The sequence below is a fragment of the Phaethon aethereus genome (genome assembly GCF_964289735.1).
Source record: "Phaethon aethereus genome assembly, chromosome: 4".
In the NCBI taxonomy this organism is placed as follows: domain Eukaryota; kingdom Metazoa; phylum Chordata; class Aves; order Phaethontiformes; family Phaethontidae; genus Phaethon; species Phaethon aethereus.
The window spans coordinates 47,416,092-47,439,416 of NC_138578.1; positions in this window are offsets into that span (position 1 = coordinate 47,416,092).

The window sequence follows — 23,325 nt, forward strand, 5'->3', positions numbered from 1 at the left end:
AGATTTCAACATCCCTTTTCAAAACGTAGGCATCCCTTTTTGATTTAATGGCAACTGACTGTTGAATTCTTCTCTGTAATCTCACTCTTGGGGAATTGCTACATAGTAAGCAATTGTCACATCATACATCTGACACGTCAAGAATAATGATAAAGGTGATAATTGATTATCATTCTAATCATTCAATTTTTGGCAGAAAAAGTGTTGTATTTAAATGGCATTTGTAACTGATGTTGGTATACATCATATTGCCATGGTGACAAAACGGTCATTTTGGCCTGCCACTAAAAACCGTATATTTTGTTTGGTTCTCAAAATAACTCCAAGTAAATCCCAAAAACATCCGTATTTCCAGAATTTCCTGTAAAATAAGGTATTACAGACCAGCTGCTGAGTTGTTTTATTAACCTTTTTTAAAGATGAAACCTTTTTTAAGAAGAAATGCAAATATGTAATATAAATCTGTAGGTATTACTATATAGGACTAATTTAAGAGGTTATTCATCAAAATGCATTTCTTTCAAATGGCCATCCTCTGTCCTGCAATGACAATTATCATTCTTCACCAAACATCAAAGCAAGAAAGCACAGAATACAAGCACTGTAGATCAAAGAGGGGGAAAAATATCTTTCATAATAAGCACTTGACAGAAATAATGAATATTTGAACTTGAAGACTGAATTAGAGTATTGAGCTAACCTGATGGCTACTGTCTTGCATTGTTATATAAGATGGAGATTTTGTAGGTGTTTTGAATTCTTGCACTTTTAGCAGACTCTGCTAGAGTTACCATAAAAATTGTATTCTCCATCTCTAAAAATCAGCTTGATATTACTCACAGATTTTCTTCTCTCATAAAAAGCAACATGAATTCATGAAGATAGGGGTGAAAAATTACTTTTGCTCTGGGAAAAATTGGAGTTTAAGAGGTAGTGGAAAAACTCAAGACTTCACTTAAAATAAATCAGCACCCTGCGTTTATGGCTCAGGGCAGTGAAAACTTCCCATGATACATTTCATACCTTAGCAATAGATTCATTTTGCTTTTTGAACAGATTTTTCAGATCTACCTAAAGAGTGCTTACAGGGGAACTTGCACATATGATCAGCAGTATAAGTTGGATGAATCAGTCCACACTTCTACACGATTTTTCTTGTTTGATGTGACCATGAGGAAAAAAATATATAATTCTGAACTGGATAGCTATACTTTATGATATTTAAATTTATGAAACTGAAACATCACAGCTATTGCAGCCTTTCAGTACTTAAAGGGGGCCTATAAGAAAGATGGGGACGGACATTTTAGCAGGGCCTGTAGCGATAGGACAAGGGGTAACACTTTTAAACTAAAAGAGGGTACATTTAGACTAGATAGAAGGAAGAAGTTTTTCCCAATGAGGCTGGTGAAACACTGGCACAGGTTGCGCAGAGAGGTGGTAGATGCTCCATCCCTGGAAACATTCCAGGTCAAGTTGGATGGGGCTCTGAGCAACCTGATCCAGTGGAGAATGCTCCTGCTCGTTGCAGGGGTATTGGACTAGATGGCCTTTAAAGGTCCTTTCCAACCCAAACTGTTCTATGATTCTATGCTGAAGTTGAATCTGGTGAGAGGGATGTCAAATGCAATGAGAAGGGCTTTTATAGGTACACAAGCAGCAAAAGGAAGACTAGAGAAAACACAAGCCTGCTGCTGACTGGGGCAGGGACGCTGGTGATATATAGAGAGCCTGGAAAAGGCTGAAGTACTGAATGCCTCCTTTGCGTCAGTCTTTACTAGTAAAACCAGCCTTCAGAAATCCCTGCCGGAAACCAGGGAGTAAGTCTGGAACAAGGAAGACGTACCCTTGGTGGAAGAGGATAAAGTCAGGGAATGCTTAAGCAAACTGGAAACACCTAAGTCCCTGGGCCCTGAGGGGATGCATCCATTAAAGTTGATGGAGGTGGGTGATGTCATTGCAAGTCAGCATTAATTCGCGAGGGGAAGTCACGCATTACTAACCTGGTAACTTTCTATGATGAAGTGACTGGCTTGGTGGATGAAGGGAGAGCAGTGGCTATAGTCTACTTTGACTTCAGCAGGGCTTTCAACACTGTATCCCACAACATTTTCATAGGCAACCTGTTGAAGTGTGGGCTGGATGAGCAGACAATGAGGTGGACTTAAAAATAGCTGACTGCCCAGGCCCAGAGGGTTGTGGCCAGTGACACGAAGTCTAGTTGAAGGACAGTAACTAGTGGTGTATCCCAGGGGTCAAACCTGGCTCCAATCCTGTTCCACATCTTCATTAATGGTCTGGATTATTGGTTAATTGCAAATGCACAGTAAAATTCTTCCTTTTAGTTTAATCATTTTGTTTGGATGATACTGGTTTGTGCTAAATTAGCTTTCTGATTCAATGGATGCCATAAAGGTAAGAAAAAGTTTATTGTCTTTTGATTCAGATGTCTTCTGTCATTTATATAGCCTGAGACCGGAAAGCAAACATATCTGACAAACTATTTCCAGAGAAGCAAAAGCAGAGAAAATCTTGCACTGCTACCTAAAACATCAGAGATTATTTTTAGGCTTTCAAGATTCACTTTTATTTTTAAAAGGCTTTTCCATTCCCCTTTCCTTTTCCCTTTTCTCTTTCCCCTTTTCAGTTTCCCTTTCCCTTTCCTTTTTTTCTTTATTATGTGCTTGTACAGTGTTTTTGCTTGAGCTTATAATGAAGCTCTTTTGATCAGCACTAGAAAGGTCTACTGGTTGAGTCCTTAAATGCAAAACTTCTGATGAGAATAAACTTCAAGGTCTCTCTGCACTTATCAGATCTACTGTGTGAGTAAGTGTCAGGTCCCAGAGTAGATTGCATAAATCTTTTTGGTTGAGCTTGGTGAGTGCAAAGCTTAATACCCACAGGCCTGCAATCTTTTCGAAGGTGATTATAATTCAGCACCAGCTTTGCATCCTGGATAAAGGTTCCCCTTGAACACAAAGAATGTTACATGCTTGTATGCTAGTGATCAAAATACCTGGAAGGTTGTTGCTCTTGCAATTCTGCAACCTCCAAAATGATGTTAAAATGCTATATCCAATCAACTAAGCTGTAAATTCAATTATTGTAGATTGAAGTCATAGTTCTACCTCATATGCCAAAACCTAATTTCAGTCATAGTATTTCTGTTACCATACTCCATGGTGTAGCATAGCTCAGGATATTTACTGAAAATTTATAAATTATATGTTTAGGATTTTGTGACAATTTTTTTTCATTGCACATTGTGGCAAGGATTACTGCCTGAAGAAGAAAATACGTACTTTAATTTTCCAACATAGGAAAATGTAGGCGATAGATGTTCACTCATGCTTTTTTAGGATAAATTTGTAGTCATATCATACAGACTTTGAAGATTTTGTTGCTGTTTGTATTGTTTTATGATCTGTCTGTTTTGACTTTTCATTTAACTAATGGTCCCAAGTTTGGCAGTCTGAAAATTCTACTAAAAAATTTCTGTTGTGATTTTTTTTAAATTTACTGCGAACTGTTTTTTAATATCAATTGTCTCCAACCTCTCACTAGCAAAATACTAAGGATAATAGTGCTTATTATCATAAGTCTATTCAAAATTATTATTTTTGAAACCGCACTCTACATTATTAACCTCATAAAAAATATTTTCTTTGTTAAACTGAGCTTGAGTGTGATCTCAAATTTTACGGCAAACACTACTGAAAATTTCTGCCTACCTTTAAAAGAGGAGATCATAAGTCAAAAATTGAAATATAGCTAAAAACAATTCACAACATACTTTTAGTAATTCTTTATCCTTGTTTTTCCTTTGATTACAAAATAACAAACTTAGCAAAATTCAGTAATTCACATGAAGTCTCACCATGGTGAAAATTTGTGAGATTTAGCTGGCCTTTAAACCTTATTGTTCTGCTTTTAAATTCAAAGGCTTCCGTAATGAAGAGTATAATAAAATACTATACAAAATTCCTTTCTTATTAGTTGGTCATCAGATGATGAGATAGAGAGTCAAAAGGAAACTTGTGTCTTGACATTAGCTTCCAAACCTTGATCAAGCCTAACTTAAGCCTAGTTTAACTGAACTGTTTCATCTCCTCTTGGAAGTAAATTTTTAAGATAATTTTCTTTCAACCTAACTACTTTTCTGGAAAAGGAACATAAACCCTCTTTGCTTGGGAAGCAAGTACGTTTGACATTCCTATGCACTATTGGGAGCTATTACAGAAAACCTCTTCCCTGGGTTTGTAGTCACATCCAAAATATTGACTATTAGGTCAAATTAGAGAGCAAGATTTACTATAAATATGTAGACTAAAACTGGTTTATCAGAGTTAGCAATTGGACTCCCTCTTCCACTGAAAAAAACCAGAATGTTCCTAATAGTTTTAAGCTATGGAGACACTTTTGGAAAAATATACTGAAATGTGCTATAACGACTCTCAACCTTTAGTTCTATCAGTGGTTATGCCATATGGCTCTGTCCTGGTTTTAATTTTATGTTGTTTTCAATTAAGCTATACATTCACTGTATATGTATAAACAATACCCTCTACCTGTACCGTCCCTAATACACTACTGTTACATGGATATTAGGTGCTGTAATATAGATAAATAGCCACAAAGAGGATCTTATTCATCACAGCAGTATCATTATAAACAATTGAGTTACACTTAAGTTCTGTAAGGTGGTGAATTAATTCATTTTTTGTAAGTGTGCTAATATTAACTGATGCTTACATTCTTACTATTTCATGTTTATCTCTTTCTCTCCACATACAGATAAACATGCATATAGACACAAATATGTACAATGATATACACAATATGCATGTGCGTTCATGTCAAACATGCTCATGTCTTATTAAATCTTCCTTGGCAATTGTACCTTTTCTGTTGATGTGTAGAGTTTGACCAGAGGCTAGGAAAAGAGTTGTCATTAAAGATGAGTCAAGTCTCTTGTTCTTCAACCTATCTTTCAACCTTATGTACAGTACGAAATGTAGCTCTGAGATGTAGCTATAACAGATTTTTATATTTTAATTCCATTTGGGACATTGTAAGGAAGTTCCATTGAGTTCTTCTTAGTTTTCACTCTTATGTTTAGTATAAATAATCGTTATGCTGGTATAACACCGCTCAAACTAGGGCCTACATTAAGATCGCTGTTTTTGTAAAAATAAGCACCTATTACTGAGTCTGTTAGAACAGTAAAACTTCTTAAGTCCTGATACCACTATGGAGGTCATGTTGTTTTCATGCTGCTGAGAAGACTCACTTTGGATTTCAGCCTAATCATCAGTATTGAATCAATCAATAATCTCCAAAATCTTTTACTACCTGTGTTGCCCTAAATTTCTGAACTCTTCTGAGGTGATGTTGAAAATGAGAAGGACATTTTCCTGGCCAGGTAAGTTTTATTCAACTATGGGAAAACTATGATCTGTACAAAACAAGTAAGATGCTTTTGGTTGGAGGGTGAGGGGGAAAGTTGGTTTTTTTATTCTTCAAATTTATACTGTCAAACTTCCAGGATAAAGGATTTTAAAAAGTTCTTCTGTGTGCTAAAGATGAAACTCTGCTTCTCCCAAATGTGAGGAAATTGTTTTGCAGACTTGCCAGGACTGCCAAGCATGTGAAATTATTATTTCGGAAACAGAATGGATTGCCAGTCTTTTGTGCAAATTTTTATACTCTGCTGCTTTTTTGAAAGTACTTTTATTATATATGATTGCTTATCTGAAGGAGAAACATAAAACTGTACCACAGATTTTAAAAAAATAAAAATTTCCATGATAAGGAAAAAATAAAAAAACAGGATCAGAGCAATAGATTGATGTATCAGCCAGTTCTAAAAAAAAATTGGAACAAAACCCTAGTCTCCTGAGTCCACTGCTATACTGGTTCTACAGCAATGTTCAGCAATAATTACAGGAAAAACACTGAAATGCTTTTTAGGTAGTTCTTCCTCCTTTCATTTACGTTCAAAAAGCATAACCATCTTGTGGAGCAAGCTCAGGCAACCAGGGCTCCTTTCCACGGAAGTAAGATACTCATTGGACAGTAGTGTCCTTAGAAACGTGAACTGAGATGCTCCACTCTAATAAGCTAGTGGTATCTAAGGACGCAGAGGGTAGCAGAATTGTAGGTGCTTACTGTCTCTGAACTGTCTAAGGAATGAGGCATGGTTCTTACGAATAGCTGTCTTGGCTCTAAATATCTAAATTCTACCTGAATGACACTTCATTTTCCCAAATAGTTTGGGAAACTATTTTCCCAAGTAGTTGTCTCTCTCATCTAGTAGTTAAGGAGACCAGAATCTCTGTTTCCCTAAGATCCGTACCCCACTATGTTATTACTTCCTCTGTTGTGGCTGTGGATGCTATTGTTTGTGATGAAGCTTAGTATCAGTTTTATCACCAGTTTTTAAGAGTCTGTCAAAATGTTAGGAGAAGCAGGAGCAATATGCTCTGAAACAGCATTCCCTTTTGAAACACTTGGCACGTGACATCAGAAAGCTAGTAGTGTTGTTTATTTAGTTTTATAAATATTTTTAAAACATCTCATCCTTTGAGAATGGCCATCAATATATTTCTTCCCCTGCTAGAGACAATGTCAGTAAAAGCATGCCACATCTACAGCTCGTGACAAGTTCTTGACTGACTGTAGCCAGCAAGGGGTGCTTACGAATGCAACAGTCAAAGTCTTTTCCTGAGAGACTGTGCTTTCCCCTTACAAGGTCCAGCTTCTACTGACTTAGTGATCAATTTGATATCTTGCTTCAAACTCGCTGTTTTGAGCAGGTACATTAGACAACATCAAACTCGCCCCTCCAAGAAAGCTTGTTATAGATGAATATCCTCGACCTTGTGTGCGATGTTATGGATGTGGTTCAGGTAGCATTTTTGTCATGTTGTGAGGGGCAAAACTGTAGTTGAACTTAGCACTCCTGCCGGTTTTTGGAGCATAGGTAATGTACTGCTACTGAGAAAAAGGCAGAGGGGAAGACGAGTGGGAATAAATCCCACTGCTTGTAGCTCCTAGGTCCTTAAAGCATTCAGGTTGTTGTTTAGGGTTTTTTTCCAAATAAATGGAGTATTTCTCATGTTTTACAAGAATATCTGCATTTAGAATTTTCCTAAATTTACTGGGTGTCCCCCCCTTTTAACTGATACCTTTTTTGACTAGTGTTTGCCCTTAATTGAAGCTAATGGTTCAAAGGATAAAATACACAGAGTGCATAGCAAGAAAATTCCTGCTGATTGACCTGTATATTAGCAAATTAACCCTTGTTCACCATAATCCTTCACCAGAATTACCTTATATCTGACCACATACTTCCTCCAGTTGCTATCTCTGAGAATTTGTCTGCCTTCTTTAAGCTACTAAATAGCACAACCCTAATGGTATCAGTGGTTTCAGCTGGATGCTTATCTCAAAAGACACTTGGCCATTTGTGTTGGGCATTTTAAAAAAGATCTATTTAATGACCCTGATGCTTATACTAAGAATGCATTTTTTGAATAGGAACCAGACTTACTGGCTGGTTTAATATAAAAATACCAGGAAGAGTCTTTCCTTACAATATTACTGATAATACACATTTCTCAAAATTTGTAAATAAACGACAGAAATTTGTTCATCTGCAGTCTGACATCTGGTCTACTGGTACGCACAGATATATATATATATATATGTTTCTGTGGCAGTCCTGCTGTGCTGATTTTGGTGGGCTGAAGATAGCAATTTAGGTAAATGTGATCAGTGTGGAATAATCAGGGCATGATCTTGAATATCTAAGTTTATGCAGAATCTTGAGCAACTATAGTAAATATTTTTTTCACTTCATTAGAGTGAAGTTTTTTTATGTAGCTGTTAGTTAAATTCAAATGAGAATGTTATTGTAAATTACATAACACTTTATTATGACAATATATTGTGATACTGGAATAAAATCCCTTCAGTGACTTTCATATGTTTGGTCCACATCAAAACAAAGCAGCTTGTAAAAATAATCACTGTGACTTGAAATAGTAGTTTATATCTATATTAATTCTTAACATACTTTACCAAAATTGCATTGGTTTAAATTAAAACCAAGCCATTCCATTTTCCAAGATTTTGTTTTTAAGAATAAGGAAAATTATAGTGCTTTTGGCAGTTAAGACACAATAATGCACTCTATCAATAAGCCTAAGACTTGCATTTGAAAATAATTTGAAAGACATGCAGATGAGGGTAATGAAAGTGTTCAATATTATTTGGTTTTATTAAAAGAGTCAGTTATGATGAATTTCTGAGCAAGAGAGAAGTACATTCTACCCCTTCTACTTGATGGCTTGACGATGATGGGTACTACGTAAGCACGTAGAAAAAATGGATTGGAACCAGTCAGGCAGCAACTCTAATAATCGTGCGATCTGAGGTTTCCTACAAGTAGATTTCTTTTGACAAGTTAAAAACAGAACTTAACATGGCAGACTTTGGAAGTACCAAGGAAAAGGACTGTGAAGTGTGATTGTAGTGAACAGTTTCACATGCTTCCGTAGCAATACTGAACAGCAGGTATCAAGGAATGTTCATTATAATTAATGTATCAACCTGAAGGATCCTTCATATGTTTCTGTGCGTCTTATTATCCAAAATAGAGCATCCTCACTATATTCTCTGTGATTACTCTAAGTGATTCATTTCCTACAGATTTACAGTGAGCTCCACTTCTGAATTAATTAGTGTATCTATGAGTTGTCTCTACAAAAACAATGCTTTTGGTCAAAAATTCTAGGAGTCCTGAAGTCTTTCCCTAATATGAAATGAGTACTTAGTGTGGTTTTATTCATGCCAAAAAAGAGATTGGAACAAGAAAATGCCTAATACAATCTGAAGTTCCCAGTATTTGGGCTTTGGTGAAAGTACAGGCAGCATAAAGTCTAGGGGTAAGGATCTACAGCTGAGAATATTTTGTCACTAACTCCAGAATTCAAGTCCTCATCATTGACCTTGACACAATTAACATGATCACACCACTTTCTGTCCTGTCCTATCCTGTCCTATTTCTGTTTTTGAAGTGCGTAAACTTTAGTGGCAGTCAAGAATATTTTCGTTTGATTACAGGAGTGGGTGTCTTTCCAGTACATACTAAGCAGAGGCATTTGATGGGAAGTATGGGAAAAGGCAGAGGAAAGCATTCTGTATATGGCTGGAGGAACAGCTACCGCTTGCCATGCAGTTAGTGTTTGGTGGACACTCCTTCAGGTTGTCAGATCTTTACCTGAGCAGCCTCTAGACCTTTGTCTATACATTCTGGTGTATACATATTGTGGTTTGTGGCTTTGCAAGCATTTGCCTTAAGTCTCTATCCTCTTTGGGAAGGGTGTGAGTATTCTTCTGGAAAAAATATAGGTGTATCTATAGTAGTCTAATTGGCAAAATGGAACTTCACTCCTAATTGTTCTTAGTTTCTATGCAGTTTCATGTATCAAGCTGAAACATTGAAATAGTTATCAAGATGTTTTGAGATGCATTGTGAAAGCTTTCTATTATTATTTCCATTTGTAAAAATATATAATAATATAAAATAACTAATTATCATCATCATCATCAACATCAATATTCCCTCTCCCAAATTAATGAATGTTCATTGCTTTTTCAGATCCCAGAATAGCATACTATACTTCTAACCTCTAGTTAAAAGCATAAAATATAGCTTGATTTTCATTTATAAAAGGAGGTACTGGAGGCAAGCATAGGAATCATGTACACTGCAAAGCATATTCTTTTTCAGCCTTTATCTTGCAATATGCTTACTGAGGCATACTGGAAAAAATCAACTCTCATTGTAGCCAGTGACATTTCGACATACTGAACATCTCTCAGTAGGTAGCGGGACCTCGCAAGATCAATCTCAGAGAGAGAAAAAAAATCTGAAAATAAGTATAGGCAATACCAACAAAGGGAGCCAACAAAAGACCCCTACAAAATTCTTGGTAAGATAACATGGAATACCCAGTGATGGGTTGTGACAAAAATTAATATGTGCAGCTATTTCTGAACAGCAGTTGATTTTGCAAAGGAAATAGAAGGAAGATCTCCGTCTGTGGAAGACACTGTCTATATTGAATACTTCAAAATAAATAATTATAAATTCATATTAAGAAAAATATTTCTGTGGTTAGGAGCCATATTAATTACATGTATATATATTTTAGTTTCCTATCATATGTGGGAGATATGCTGATGTTTAAATAGGAGTAATGTCATTTAACTCTCAGGCAAGATTTTACACTGGTGAAAAGTTTTATTCATGCAAATCTTTTTGCTGATCCAGGGCTAAAATATGTATGATTTGTTTTTAAATAGTTTTAAAATGTTTTCAAAGGAACATTTTAAAACACACCTGACAAGACTTTCCATATTCTTTTCATATCTCTGCACTACAATATGATTATGAACAGAAGTAAATGCTGGAGATTGCAGGGCCATAATCATATTACATCTTCTCTCCTACATCGGAGAGCATGTATCGATTGTTTCCACATTAGCAGCTCCAACTCCAAGACCATTAAAGGATTAATTTATATTCTTAAAATTTCATATTCCATTATATCCAAGCAACAAGCACAGGGCCTCCAGACAGAGTAACTAAGAGTGCTACAGCAGATTTCAGTCAATAAACTGCAAAATTTTACACCATCATAGGGTTTTGCCCTTCAGGAATCACTCAAACATTCTCAATATAGTTGATTTAGAAGTATGCGCATTTCTTGGATTCCTACTATACCATGGTCCCCAGGCAAAGATTTCATGGGAGAAAGAATTTTCCTTGGAAGTGGGCAATTAGCTAAAGAGAAAAGAATTAATTTCTTATCGCTTGGCCAGAGTCATAGAAGTTACTGCAATCTCTCATATCTATTTTTCATTTAAGGCTTCAAGTTATTTGCTAAGCGTAAAGGGAAGAAGAAAAAAGGAAAGAAACTTAAATTCACAGAATATCATATGTCAAAGAAAGTTTCCATTTGCTGAAAAAAACACGATTAGCACCTTTAAAGAAAAAAAAAATACACCAAAATCCAACCTGTCTACTAAATAGAAGACCACTGCTATCTAAATAAAGAATAATATTCACAGTAAAAATCTGAACTGATCACACAATAGACTGATTATTTTTAAGGAGCTGATGGACATGGGTTAAGTATTTTGGGAAAGATAAACTTACTGTCATGTTACGTATGCATCTGTGTTTGTGAGTGCAAAAGTATATATATATATATACACACACGTAGCAATAAACTACAATGGTGCAAGTAATTAGAACCATCAGAACTGTTTTGCTCAATAATGGAGTTTTGGTACAATTGGCTTATAATGCTCTCTTTTAAGAAAAATTTAGTCTTCATTTACTCAGTTTAACCAATATGCCTTTAAGCTCTGATTCTGCAAGCTGCAATTATATGGTTAATCTCTTATGCCTGCAAAGAAATGCATCAAGTAATTTACCACGTTGCAGTCATGTCATAGAAGATATCTGGAGCTATTTTATAAACACTGTTTCAAAGGACCCTGAAACACAAAATATAAGAAACATAATAAACCCTTTCCTATTGTGGTATCATCCTGCATTTAGTTCAAAGTAATTCAATTTGTGTAGCAAAGTATTAATTGCAGAAACAAGTGCATATGCCATAACCTTTTTTATAAACTGTCCTAAGCATCGTTATTTTGAGAAATGAGGATAAATAATAAATACCTCAGGATATCATTTCAATAACGTAGCCTGCTCGAAATTAGAATTTTTTAAAGTAGAAGTAAACATAATGTCGTGGTTTAACCCCAGCCCGTAACTAAACACCACACAGTCCCTTGCTCACTCCCCTCCCTCTGGTGTGATGGGGGAGAGAATAAGGAGAGTAAAAGTGAGAAAACTCGTGGGCTGAGATAAAACCAGTTTAATAGGTAAAGCAAAAGCCACACACACAAGCAAAGCAAAACAAGGAATTCATTCACTGCTCCCCACGGGCAGGCAGAGGTTCAGCCATCTCCAGGGAAGCAGGGCTCCATCACGTGCAATGGTTTCTTGGGAAGACAGACGCCATCACTCCCAGTGTCCCTCCACCCCTTGCTTCTTCTTCGTCCCAGCTTTATATACTGAGCATGACGTTATATGGTATGGAATATCCCTTTGACCAGCCTGGGTCAGCTGTCCTGGCCGTGTCCCCCCACAGCTGTCCTTGGCTGCTCAGCAACAACCCAAAACATCAGCACCTTATCAACATTTTCTCATCCCAAATCCAAAACACAGCCTCACACTAGCTTCTGTGAAGAAAATTAACTCTATCCTGGCTGAAACCAGGACACATAATAACAACCTGGGATATATCAGAGTACACTCACACCAACATTAGGACATGGCAGTGAAATGCTTTAATTTTGGGAAAAGATAACAGTGAAGAGGGTTATATACAATAAATCACATTATGAGTGAACTGAAAGAGGTATATTTAGCCAGCTTTGTAATGATTTATTTTTAACATAGTATCAAAAATGGTTTTCTTACTGAAGAACCATTTTATAATAAAGAAGTCGCACACTGAAAGTTTTTAAATGTCTCTTTCTCAATAGAGATAATTTGTATGTATATTTTGTTGTATTAATCTTCAGATATTGGGTTTCAATTTAGACACGAATTTTTATTCGTATCAACTGCACAGCAGAACTTGCTGGAGTCAGAAAAAATATTTAAAAATGTTAAAATAATAATAATAATAGAATAAAAAAGATATAAAAAACCAAGAAATATTCTGTAAATGAAACTATATAGTTCTACTCTACTCACTATATATTTTCATGCAGAATTGAGTTTGGAGAAGCAGTTGCTAATTTATTATTGGAAAAGCCCTTGCTGGTTTAGTCAAGCAAGAAAATTACCCCCAAAGCCCACAAGATTTATAATGTTTAGAAAACAAAAAGAAAAAAATTGCAACAAAAGAAAAGGGCAATTCAAAACCTAATGAGACATTTTAGGCCTCATTTACATGTCTAACCTGATGCATTTCTTCAAAACGTTTTTCTTACTAATTTGCATACTAAAAGCTTATTCTTGCCTAACCCAACCGATGATGAGATTTCCCCTGCTATACTGTAGCTAGCATTACTTTAAAAGCTATTTATAGTCACTTTTAGAAGATGACTAGTGTATCATTCTAAATTCACACCTCTATTAGAGCTGATAGTGCAACCAAATAATTTTTTCCTGAAATACGATGCCTGTAAATTGAAAACAGAAGTTTTACGGATCATTACTACAAAACATAACTTTTTCACTGAATAGACTTTTTTGCTAGACAAGTCTAATTTTTTTTTTTTTTTAAACTGCATATGAATTAAAAAAAGCCAAGTATGGGGAGAAATGCTTTTTGGTTGGGTAAGCCTCATCTGGTTGATAGTGCATATATGGATTTCCGAAAGGCTTTCAAAAAAACCCCGTGTCAAAGGATTGGGGGGAAATTAAGTAGCCATGACGTAAGGAAGGTCCTTGCATGGATAACTAACTGGTACAAAGAAACATGCCAGGCAAATGATCCCTGTAATGAGTAAAGCAACTTGAAAAACTAAGGCTCCCTTCACCAGAGGATACTCATCCTTTGGCCTGTGTATGTCCTTGCAAATATATGGTTAAAGGAGCAGTCTTCTAGTTCAGCTTATATTTTGATTTTGCAATTGCAGCTTGCCTTTGAATTGAAATCTGAAAAAGACAGACATCCCCTATGAAAACAGTCACCTGGTATTTTCAGAAGTGGAATAAATACTGTTGTTAAAATAACAAGAGGTAAATGAATATCAGTTTATTCTTAACTGCATATGCATTTTTTAATATGGTTCAAAAGCTAGAATATTTCATATTAGACATTTGGGTTTGAAGTGAGTAAGGAAATAGTTAACGCACAAGAGAAATAATTTAAAACATGGAACATTTTATAATGTGTTTAAGTTAAGTAGTAGTAAAAAGGGTTTTTTGATGAAATTTACATGATCTCGAATAAAAAACCGTATCTTAATTGGTAAAGAATGTCACTAAGAAAAATCTCACAGAAAAACTAAAATTTACTCTATTTCTATAACAGCAGCATATCTGTAATAGATTCCTTACCTCTTTGCACCAAATAACACAAAAGAAACATTTTAGCAACGTAAATAATAAAAAGGTTGTAATCTAACAAAGTTTAGGTGCAAATAAGAATGATGAGTGTTATCAACTATTATATAATTATGAAGGTTATAAAATGCAGGCATGGTATGGACCTAAAATTCCTGTCAAAGCATAGCCTTTACAGAGGAAAGTGCTTTTTAGGATGAACTCTTACCTAAGAATTGTTAAATTTTTCATGCACAGCCCTGAAGCGAGAAATCTGTCACCTGAAATTATCTTATGCTTTGTGTGTTTTCACACTTTTGTTAACAGTGAACTGCTAATTGATATGCATGGAAGACACTGAATAAAGTAAGATTTTGGACAACATGCTGCCACTTTATGGATTAAAAACCCACAAGGCTTCCTCCAATAACTGATAATAAGTAGCTTTTGCTTTTATGTTAGCTTTTTACATCATGCTTTGAATACATCAAAACTGTTGACCCTGTTGACCAATTTTAGACATATAAAGCAGAGGAATGGAAATCTGAAAGAATTTTCCCAAAAGGCCCCTGAAAATAGATGTTTGAGCAGAGGGGAGAGATCCAAATACATGTCCCAGTTATTTAGATGGAGTAAAATGGGCTTAATTATATAGCTGAAATTCCTTAGATATTAGACTGTTAGAACGAAAGCCACAGAAAACTTTGCTTTTTATTAATGTGCTCTTATGGAAGTACCTGTTTCCTAAATGAGATGATACTACAATATATTAGATGTCTGCTACATAGTAGCTGGCAACATTACGATCTTAGAAACCCTTGCAAGCTTCACTGAGCCCTTTGACAGATGTGATTACTGTTCTAGATGTTAGTGGTATAAATAGGTGAACAGATAATTTTGTCCTGAGGCATGTTTCTTGACTTGTTAAAGCATTAGACCAAGGTCCAGAAAAAGAGACCCAAAATGTTCTTTAAAAAAAAATTAAGCCCCTGCGTCCAGTATGTATTTCTGAAAATCCTTTCTTAGTTACTGCCTGACTCTGGAGGCACCTTAACTCCAAATACACTGAGTTTTCACCTAAAGTTTAAAGTAACTGTAGTTCATGTTCCTTTGCATGAAAAAAATGTCTTGGTCTGAGAAACTGCGTAACTTTGTATCTAGCTCATTTCCAAGCATTTTTAGGGAGCCTGCGGTCTTGTCCAAGTCCAAGAAGGCAAGCAGTCCGACAAAGCTTCTGAGGCTACGTCTGCTTTCTCAAAGAATACCATAGACACTAGATGCTACATGTTATTTCTGGATTGAGACACACAGTTAAAAACTCTTTATCTCCTCCTAAAAGTATGCACTGTGCAGAACAGAGGTCAAGGTTCCTTGGGCCAGGAAAATGGAAAAAATACAAATTTAAGTTTGTAGCCTGATAACAAAAACCGTAGGGCAGTTACAAAGAGGCTTGGTTTTCAGCGTTCTTTTTTTATATGCAATAACTAAATAAAAGTACTACACGTCAGCACTTTTATATTCTCTCCCCAGGGCAATTCCCCTGAATAAACAGACACACTTCTTCCCAGAACATGCAGGAAACAGAGGGGGAGTGCATCCTCCTGAAATAGAACCGTGAGGGGAAAAAAAAGAGGACTGTCCTCTTCCTCATTTTTGGAAAAAAAAAGGCTTATAGTCTCAAGTTTGAAAGATGTTCTCAGACTTAAGATCCCATGTTGAAGGAGGAACCTCATTATATTCCTATGCTCTGAGATTTTAGGCCTCTCAAAGAAGTTTCAAACAGCCTGTCTTAGCAGTTCCCCATTATCAAGCTGTAGATAGCTGCACATAGACTGGATTTCCCCTAAGTGACCCCCAGCTCAGTCTTTGAACTCTCTTGTGCTTTGTTTTGAAGAATCAGACTTCCCACATCCTGCATCAGGAGCCTTCATTTCTCATAAGGGCATCTGAATTCCATACTGCAAACCAGTTGTCTAAACATTAATTATTACAGTATTTAACTTTCAGCCTTTCTGAGTCCCGTCTAGCTATTCTGTTGATCAATGATCATTGTGAAGAAATAAGAAAGATTTTTCATCGCTAGTAGTAAGAACCCTGTCCGCTGAAGGAAGTTTTCTAAGGTCTTGTGAAATGCAAGCACACCTTCTGTAGCGATTTCAAAATCTTACTGGCTTCGATTCCATGATAATGACCTTTTGTTATTCTCATGCTTTATAAACCTCTCTGTCATAGTTATTTTCAGTAGTTCTTACCCCTTCTGTTTCTTTCTTCACCCGACTACATTTATGTTGGCGTACAGAACTCATGTAATTTCTGCCCATATGGTCTCGATGAGTTAATCCATTTCTAGATTGTTGTACGTCAGCGCTGAGCACTCTCAAATATTTTCTTGTGCATTTCCATCTGGAAGTCAACATCTCACCTCCTGTCTTTCTAATATCTTTTCATAGCAATTTCATAGATTCCTCAGAGCACAGGGAAACTTGAAATTGCCCCTTTTTAAATTCTGTTTCTTTTGTTTTGGTGCTTTCCGTAGCACTGGCAACTGCTGCGTTATCAACACAGACATTTAATTTTATTTGATTTGTATGTGTTAATCAGTGACAATAATATTTCAAATGAAAAAAATAGCCCTGCATCTGTATTTTCCTTTAAAAATTGTTTTTATTATTGCTAGGGGTTGGATGATTGAGAGGGGACAAACCTGTATATAGGAATCTGGGTTTTTTTCCCCCAAATATAAACATTTCTCATTTATAATTAATATGCGGTATTCACAGTACAGCCTCTATTGCTTTGGGCAGTAATAATTTCATAATTTTTTTATATAAACAAAATAATAATTATTTTTTGTAATACTGCAATATCTTAACTGTATTCTACTTTTTGATGCCACAGAAACAAGCTATTCCACTTTACCCTATTAAAGAAATCTTAGACAATTCATCATTTCAAGATTGCAGTGGTGCTCTTTTCAAGGATTCCAAAATTCTGAACTGCAAAGTTCCTCTTTTTTATCCTTTCTTTCTTCTTTTTTTTAACAAGATGTATTTGATGAACCCAAATTTTTACAATAAATTTAATGTCAGATTGATCATCAATACATTAAGAATCCTTATATAATTTTTTATTTATTTTGATGTGTAATAAAGCTTTGTTAGAGGTCTTTGTGACAATGAGATGCATTAAGCACGGCCCTTTAAAAGTTTTCTTGGTTATTCTCTTTCTTTTTTAAATTACCTTTCTCTTCCTTTCTTATAAAAGACTAACTTTTGAATACAGAATTTGACATTTTTGTCTTATCCAAACCAATATATTATAAGAAAAATACCTGGGGAACTTATCCATGATAAAAGAGAGATTCATCCATCATTTTATTTGCTTTTAGACATTTTAAAATTACTTAAATGTGATTACATATTTATTTCGTATTTCTTTTTCCTTGTTGAAATTGCTAGCATTGTAACACATAGAAATAATACAGTGATAAATGCTCAAGAGCAGAGCTAATGCTTCCTGCCTCATCACTTGTCAGTTATGGCAGTGAAACCAGAATAGCTAACCTACAAGAGTGTCTACTTTGCTTCTTTTTTCAACAGAGAATCTTGTTATAAGCAGCTGCAGTTTATGGTAGACTGTTACAGGTATCCCATGGTGTGACAAAGCACGTACACTGCTTGCACTGCACTGGAAAGCACCTCCTCTCCCCTTCACCAAGCCCCCATCCCACCCCCTGATATATCAGTGCCAAATTGAAAATCTGAAGATACTTTTAAGGCTTTCCTTAAGCCTGGCAAAGGCTGAAGTTAAGAGAAAGATTTGTTATATCCTTCTGATCTATGGATGTTATACAGACCTTTTAAATCTGTTAGCAACCAGCATAAACTGAGCAACCTGCAGCCTGCCATAAATTATACTACAAGATCCACAGCAGGATCAGTATTCGGGAAGTGCAAAGATCCCTATTACTCATATCCGTGTTCCTTAGCTACAGATGAAGGTTTTTTCATATTTGCTTTTATAACCTTTATTAAAGCCTGTGATTTTGAGGATTATTTTTAAATTATTCCGATAACACAAACCAGTTGTAGGTAACAAATAAATGTCTACTCTTTATGTGTTATAAATTGTAAGGACATGATTCCTTAAAAGTACACTTTAAAATGTTTTGCAAGCGATTCTATGGGTTTTTTCTTGCACTTCCAATGTGTAGTCTACATAATATTACAAAAACAAGCTAGCCTTAAACTGAGATACATCAAGCTGTTGTGTATTGCATATCAATTTATAGTATACGTAGCTATTGCTTAGTGTTACTAAGAAGTCTATTTAGAATCATTCCCTTATGAAAAATAAACTCTTCTAGGTATATTTACAGCTGTGCGTCAAAGTCTTTAATGTAAGGTGAACTGCATAATATTTGATAAATAAGCCAAACAATAAGTAGCAAAAATCAAAACAGAGTCTAATACCTCACAACCTGTAATCAATATGATACAGAAAAAAAATCCTGACATTTTCATTCTTCCCAGTTCTAGCAAGAACCTCCACTCCGGTAAAGCATAAGCCTCTGAAGGTAATGCAGGAAATTCAGAAAGCGGGAGCAAAGTGACGAGGCACCAAATATCACTATAAGAAGTTTGTATCTTTCTGGTGCTGCCAATAAAAAAAAAAGTGCCAGTTATGGCAAGATTAGTAAATAGGATAACCTAACAGGAAGTTGTACTTGATAAAATTAGCACTTAGAAAAAGAGAGGGACTGGAGTATCTGCTGAATGACTGAAAATAATATATTTTTAAAATACCACCTTCCTTCCCCTCTCCTTCCTTCAGCACACTGATGAATTATTTGTAGGTGCTGTGGAAGATACTTATGCTACAGAACTATGGTTTTGCTATGATAACTCAGTTTAGTGGCAAGTAGAAACATCATTATTATTGTAAAATCATATAAATTCTCTCAGTAAAACAGAAAAAAAAGAACAAGAATTATTTATGACACAAAGCCACATTTTCAACTATATTTTCCTTGTATAAAATCTAAATTGATGAATCAGTGCTGGATGGAAAAGGTAATATCAAAAAAGCCTAGTAATCTTTGTGAACTAAGTTAATTAGAGCCCTTATGTAGAATGCTCAAGATTTAATATATAGCTGCTACCATCACTCCCAAAGCCAACCTCAGAAGTTTATAAATGTCAAGTGGTTTCTGGAGGATGGGAGGAGAAAAGGGTTTGGTTCCGAAGAAGGAAGTGTGAATACTGTTTACTAGAATTCTGGCTATCTTAGAAAAATACCTGTACACTGTGCTAGGTGTGACTGGGTAGCACTGGAGCACAGACAGTAAACATCCCACTTCCCTTTTTATCTGCTAGTCCTGAGGCAAGGATTTCTGTGATTTCTCCCACATCCTGAGACGTAGGTTGTTACATCTGGCTCTCCTATTTAAATGTACACATGATGCATGTTATAAATACCATCTTCTGTAGTGCAAAATAAAAGTTTTATGGACAGTTGCAAGCCATATGTTCTCAAAGAGAAATTTTTTCCGGATGAACTTGTGAAGTCAGTTTGGCTTTTTTTCACAATTAGTATGTAGCCAAATTTTACATGATATTCATAATTCGTTTTTGTCACATCTCTAATTCTAGTTCATATGAATCCTAACGATACTAACTTTTGAGTAGTAGAAAAATGAATTCTGACTTCCATTTTGTTAGCATATTTTTATTGAAGTCAAATGGCATTCAAAAAAGTATATCTTCAAGTTTTATATTTTATTACATTTGGCTCAATTAAATGAACATGTAAATTTACTTAGCGCGGAGTAAGTAACAGATATGAAGAGCTGTGCTGCTTAAATAGGCAGAATAGCATCTTGAAATCAATCATTTCTCAGAATTTAATGAGATTTGGTTTAGAGGATAACTATTTACTATTATCCTCTACCTCATTCAGTGACCCAGGCTATGTCTTCTGCTTGCTAATCGGTGCTTATTAAAAGAGGGTTTGTGATGTTTTGATCACTTCACAAGGAATTAGACTGAGAAACTGCCAGTTTATTTATCGTAAGCTGCTAAACAGCCATCACATGGCCATGTCTTTTGGTAACTGAGTTTAACTATGTATTTGCTTACTTTACATAGCACGGTTGCCAGAATATTACATATGCATGCAAAGTTCAAGCCCCAAAATAACTGTTTGCAGAATTAAGACCTTAGTAATGGAAACTTCGATCTTCCATTGCTCCAACAGACACTGTGTTGTGTAGTGAAATTGTATTATGGTGGGCAGAATCAGGTGGACCCTAACGGAATGGTTGTTACAAAGCAACAGTATCCAACAGTGTGATTTGCATCATGCTGTGTGAGCCGCCTGCACTTTTCAGCAGTTGGTTCTGTGTCTGTAATTTATTGCTCTAGAAACCCTTATAATAATACAAGAAATGCTGCAGCGAGTGTAGAGGAAAGAACACATCACAGTCAGACGCAGCTTGTTTTACATTAGAAAAACAAGTCCTTTTCAATTACTTATTTTATGCATTTTATTTGGGTTTCTGATGTCATTGTGGTTGAGATTAAATACAATACTACACATTTTAAGATAGTGTATGATCATAACTGCTCAAAAATGCAAAACAAGGCCTAAATATAGAATGGTAAAAGAAAAAATTTCCACCTTGGAGAAAAATGATGACAGATATGCTATTTCCTGTATACAAAATGGTTTCATTCTCATATAAGTACTCTATAGTGTATGATAGAAGTATGCTGAAATCTCTCTGTACATCAGCTGTATAATTCATTGTGGCAGTCTTTTTAAAAACAATGACATTTAATATAGGACCATTATGGCCTCCTTCCTCATTAAGTAGGAGGGACGTAGCCAAGATGGTTTTTTGTAGCTCAGTCTTTTCATTGGAGTGATCACTGGGGGGCCAATATAAGACGGAAATGCCCTGAGGCTGCTAAGAATCCCTCAACAGACCAAACTGGGGCTTCCAGCTGGTGGCTCGTTATCACGTTTTCAGCCTTGATTTAAGCACAGGACATGGCCCATAATTTTTATCCTCTGGAATTTTTATCCTACTTCTTTCAGCACACAGCTTGCTTCTGTGTTTGTACTGTCCTGCAGAATGGAGAATAATTTTTGTCAAGATTATCGTCTTTTTATCTTCTGTGGTATAAAACCAATCGTTTGTAACGGCATGCGTCTTCCTCAGGTATCTAAATGCTTTCTTTGACACAAAGAAGTTACTCTAAACAGTGGTGTACTGTTCTGTTTTCATTCCTTGTTCTTCTTCATTTCTTCTGACTCAGCCAGTTCTTTCCCCCTCAATTTTCTGTCTCTTTTCCTAATTTTATGAAATTTGTCATCCAGAATATAGCTGACAAAAATGTTTTGATTCTAGAATCCCTTAAAATCTTTCTGTTGTAGATTTCCATACTGCCCTTTTCCCAAAGTTTTCTTTCCTGTGTGTCACTCACGGATTCCACTCCAATGAACATTCTTTTTCATTTTTGGCAGAGCTCATTTACAAATCCTAAATGTTCCTCTCTGTCAGGTTACCTCTTTGTCTCTTCTATTACCGTTGTTCTTCATTCCCAGGGCTCTTTTCTGTCACATCCGTTGCTTCTAGCCTGTTACTACCTTAAGCTATTTCTGCATTTCATTCATATTTAATGTTTCCACAGCTCTAACATAAGTATAGTCACTTCCTTAACCTCCCAGCATGAGTAATTTCTTCTGCCTGAAATACGCTTTTTGAAACCACATATTGCTTTGCTACCATATGCTTACCCTTTTCTTGGGGATGTTTAGCAGCCAATGTGCATTTTCTTCCTTATCCTTTACCTGCCATGTGAATTTATAGAAATCTTCATGTTTTCTTAGCATTCGGCACAAAAGCTTGATACACAAAAGCATGATGTACCACACAAAATTGTATTGTAACAAAACCCCAGTATGGAAGATAACTGTATGTTCACTAGGATGCTGGTTTTGATATTTTTCCCCTGGTCTGTTTCCAATATTATAGTACAGAGCAATGTGGCAGATAGGAAGAAGTAACTGCTAGCACCAAACCTAATTTAATTTTCCCTCATATAACCTGAAGGAAACAAAATGCTTAAATGTTAAAGCATTTTCACCAACTCGGTAAAGATCTCTTTGGAAGAATAGATACAGACATCAAGGGACTGCCCAACTAGAAACTCCAAGGGCAAAATTATATTTTCAGCCTCCCATTTATTTGGTGCTTTGTTTATCTCCTAGTTGTTTTTTTCTTTTCCTCACAGATTTATTTTTTTCTGGAAAAAATGCATTGTGTAGCCTATTTTCAGCCCTTTAGTGCATATATGAAATTTGAACATGAAGTACGACAAATTGGAAATACATGTAAATTTAATTTTTAGAGGAAAATATAGGTGTAGTGATAGGTTTTGGTCTTCTGACAGACCGTAGGGAATTTGAATCATTATTATCTAACTTGAGAGGAAGCTCAGAAAACTACTTATGGCTATGTTGTATTCCTGAACGGTCTGATTTCATATGAAGTATTTTTCATTTGAGCAGAGCACACGTAAGCAGCAGTTTTGTAACATTTTCCAGAAACACTGGAAAAGTTCAAGAAGCTATAAACTACAGAGAGAAGCAATGAAACAGTAATAATATTGTTAACATTATCTATAATTAAACAGATTAACAGCCCACATTTTTATATTTGTTTTGTGGGGTTTTTTCACCAAAGCATTTACCATTTATTTAGGAAATTACAGCTAACAGTATTACAACAAGATAGTGCTAAGATATTTTAATGACCTTAGAGTTTTTTGGGGTTTTTTCCTCTATGTAAATTTTTTAAAGACTCTCGTAATTTACTTTTGGTTTTTCTTAAAACATGTCACTGGAATTTTTTTCTGTCCTTGTAAATCGTTTAAATATGCTCCATAAACAGGTGCTCCAGACAAGCCTGTAGTTTTTCCAAATTATTGTTTAGTCAAATGTATTACTTGAGCAGAGATAGGCCATTGCGTTTCTCAGTTAAATTATTAAAATCTTATTTTTATGAACTTGTTAAAATTAAAGACTTGGTTTTCAGCAGTGGCACCTAGTTTAGGATTAATCTTTGGTGTTTTGCTTCTCTCTCTCCATACAAGGGAAAATGCTTTTTGCTTCTGCAG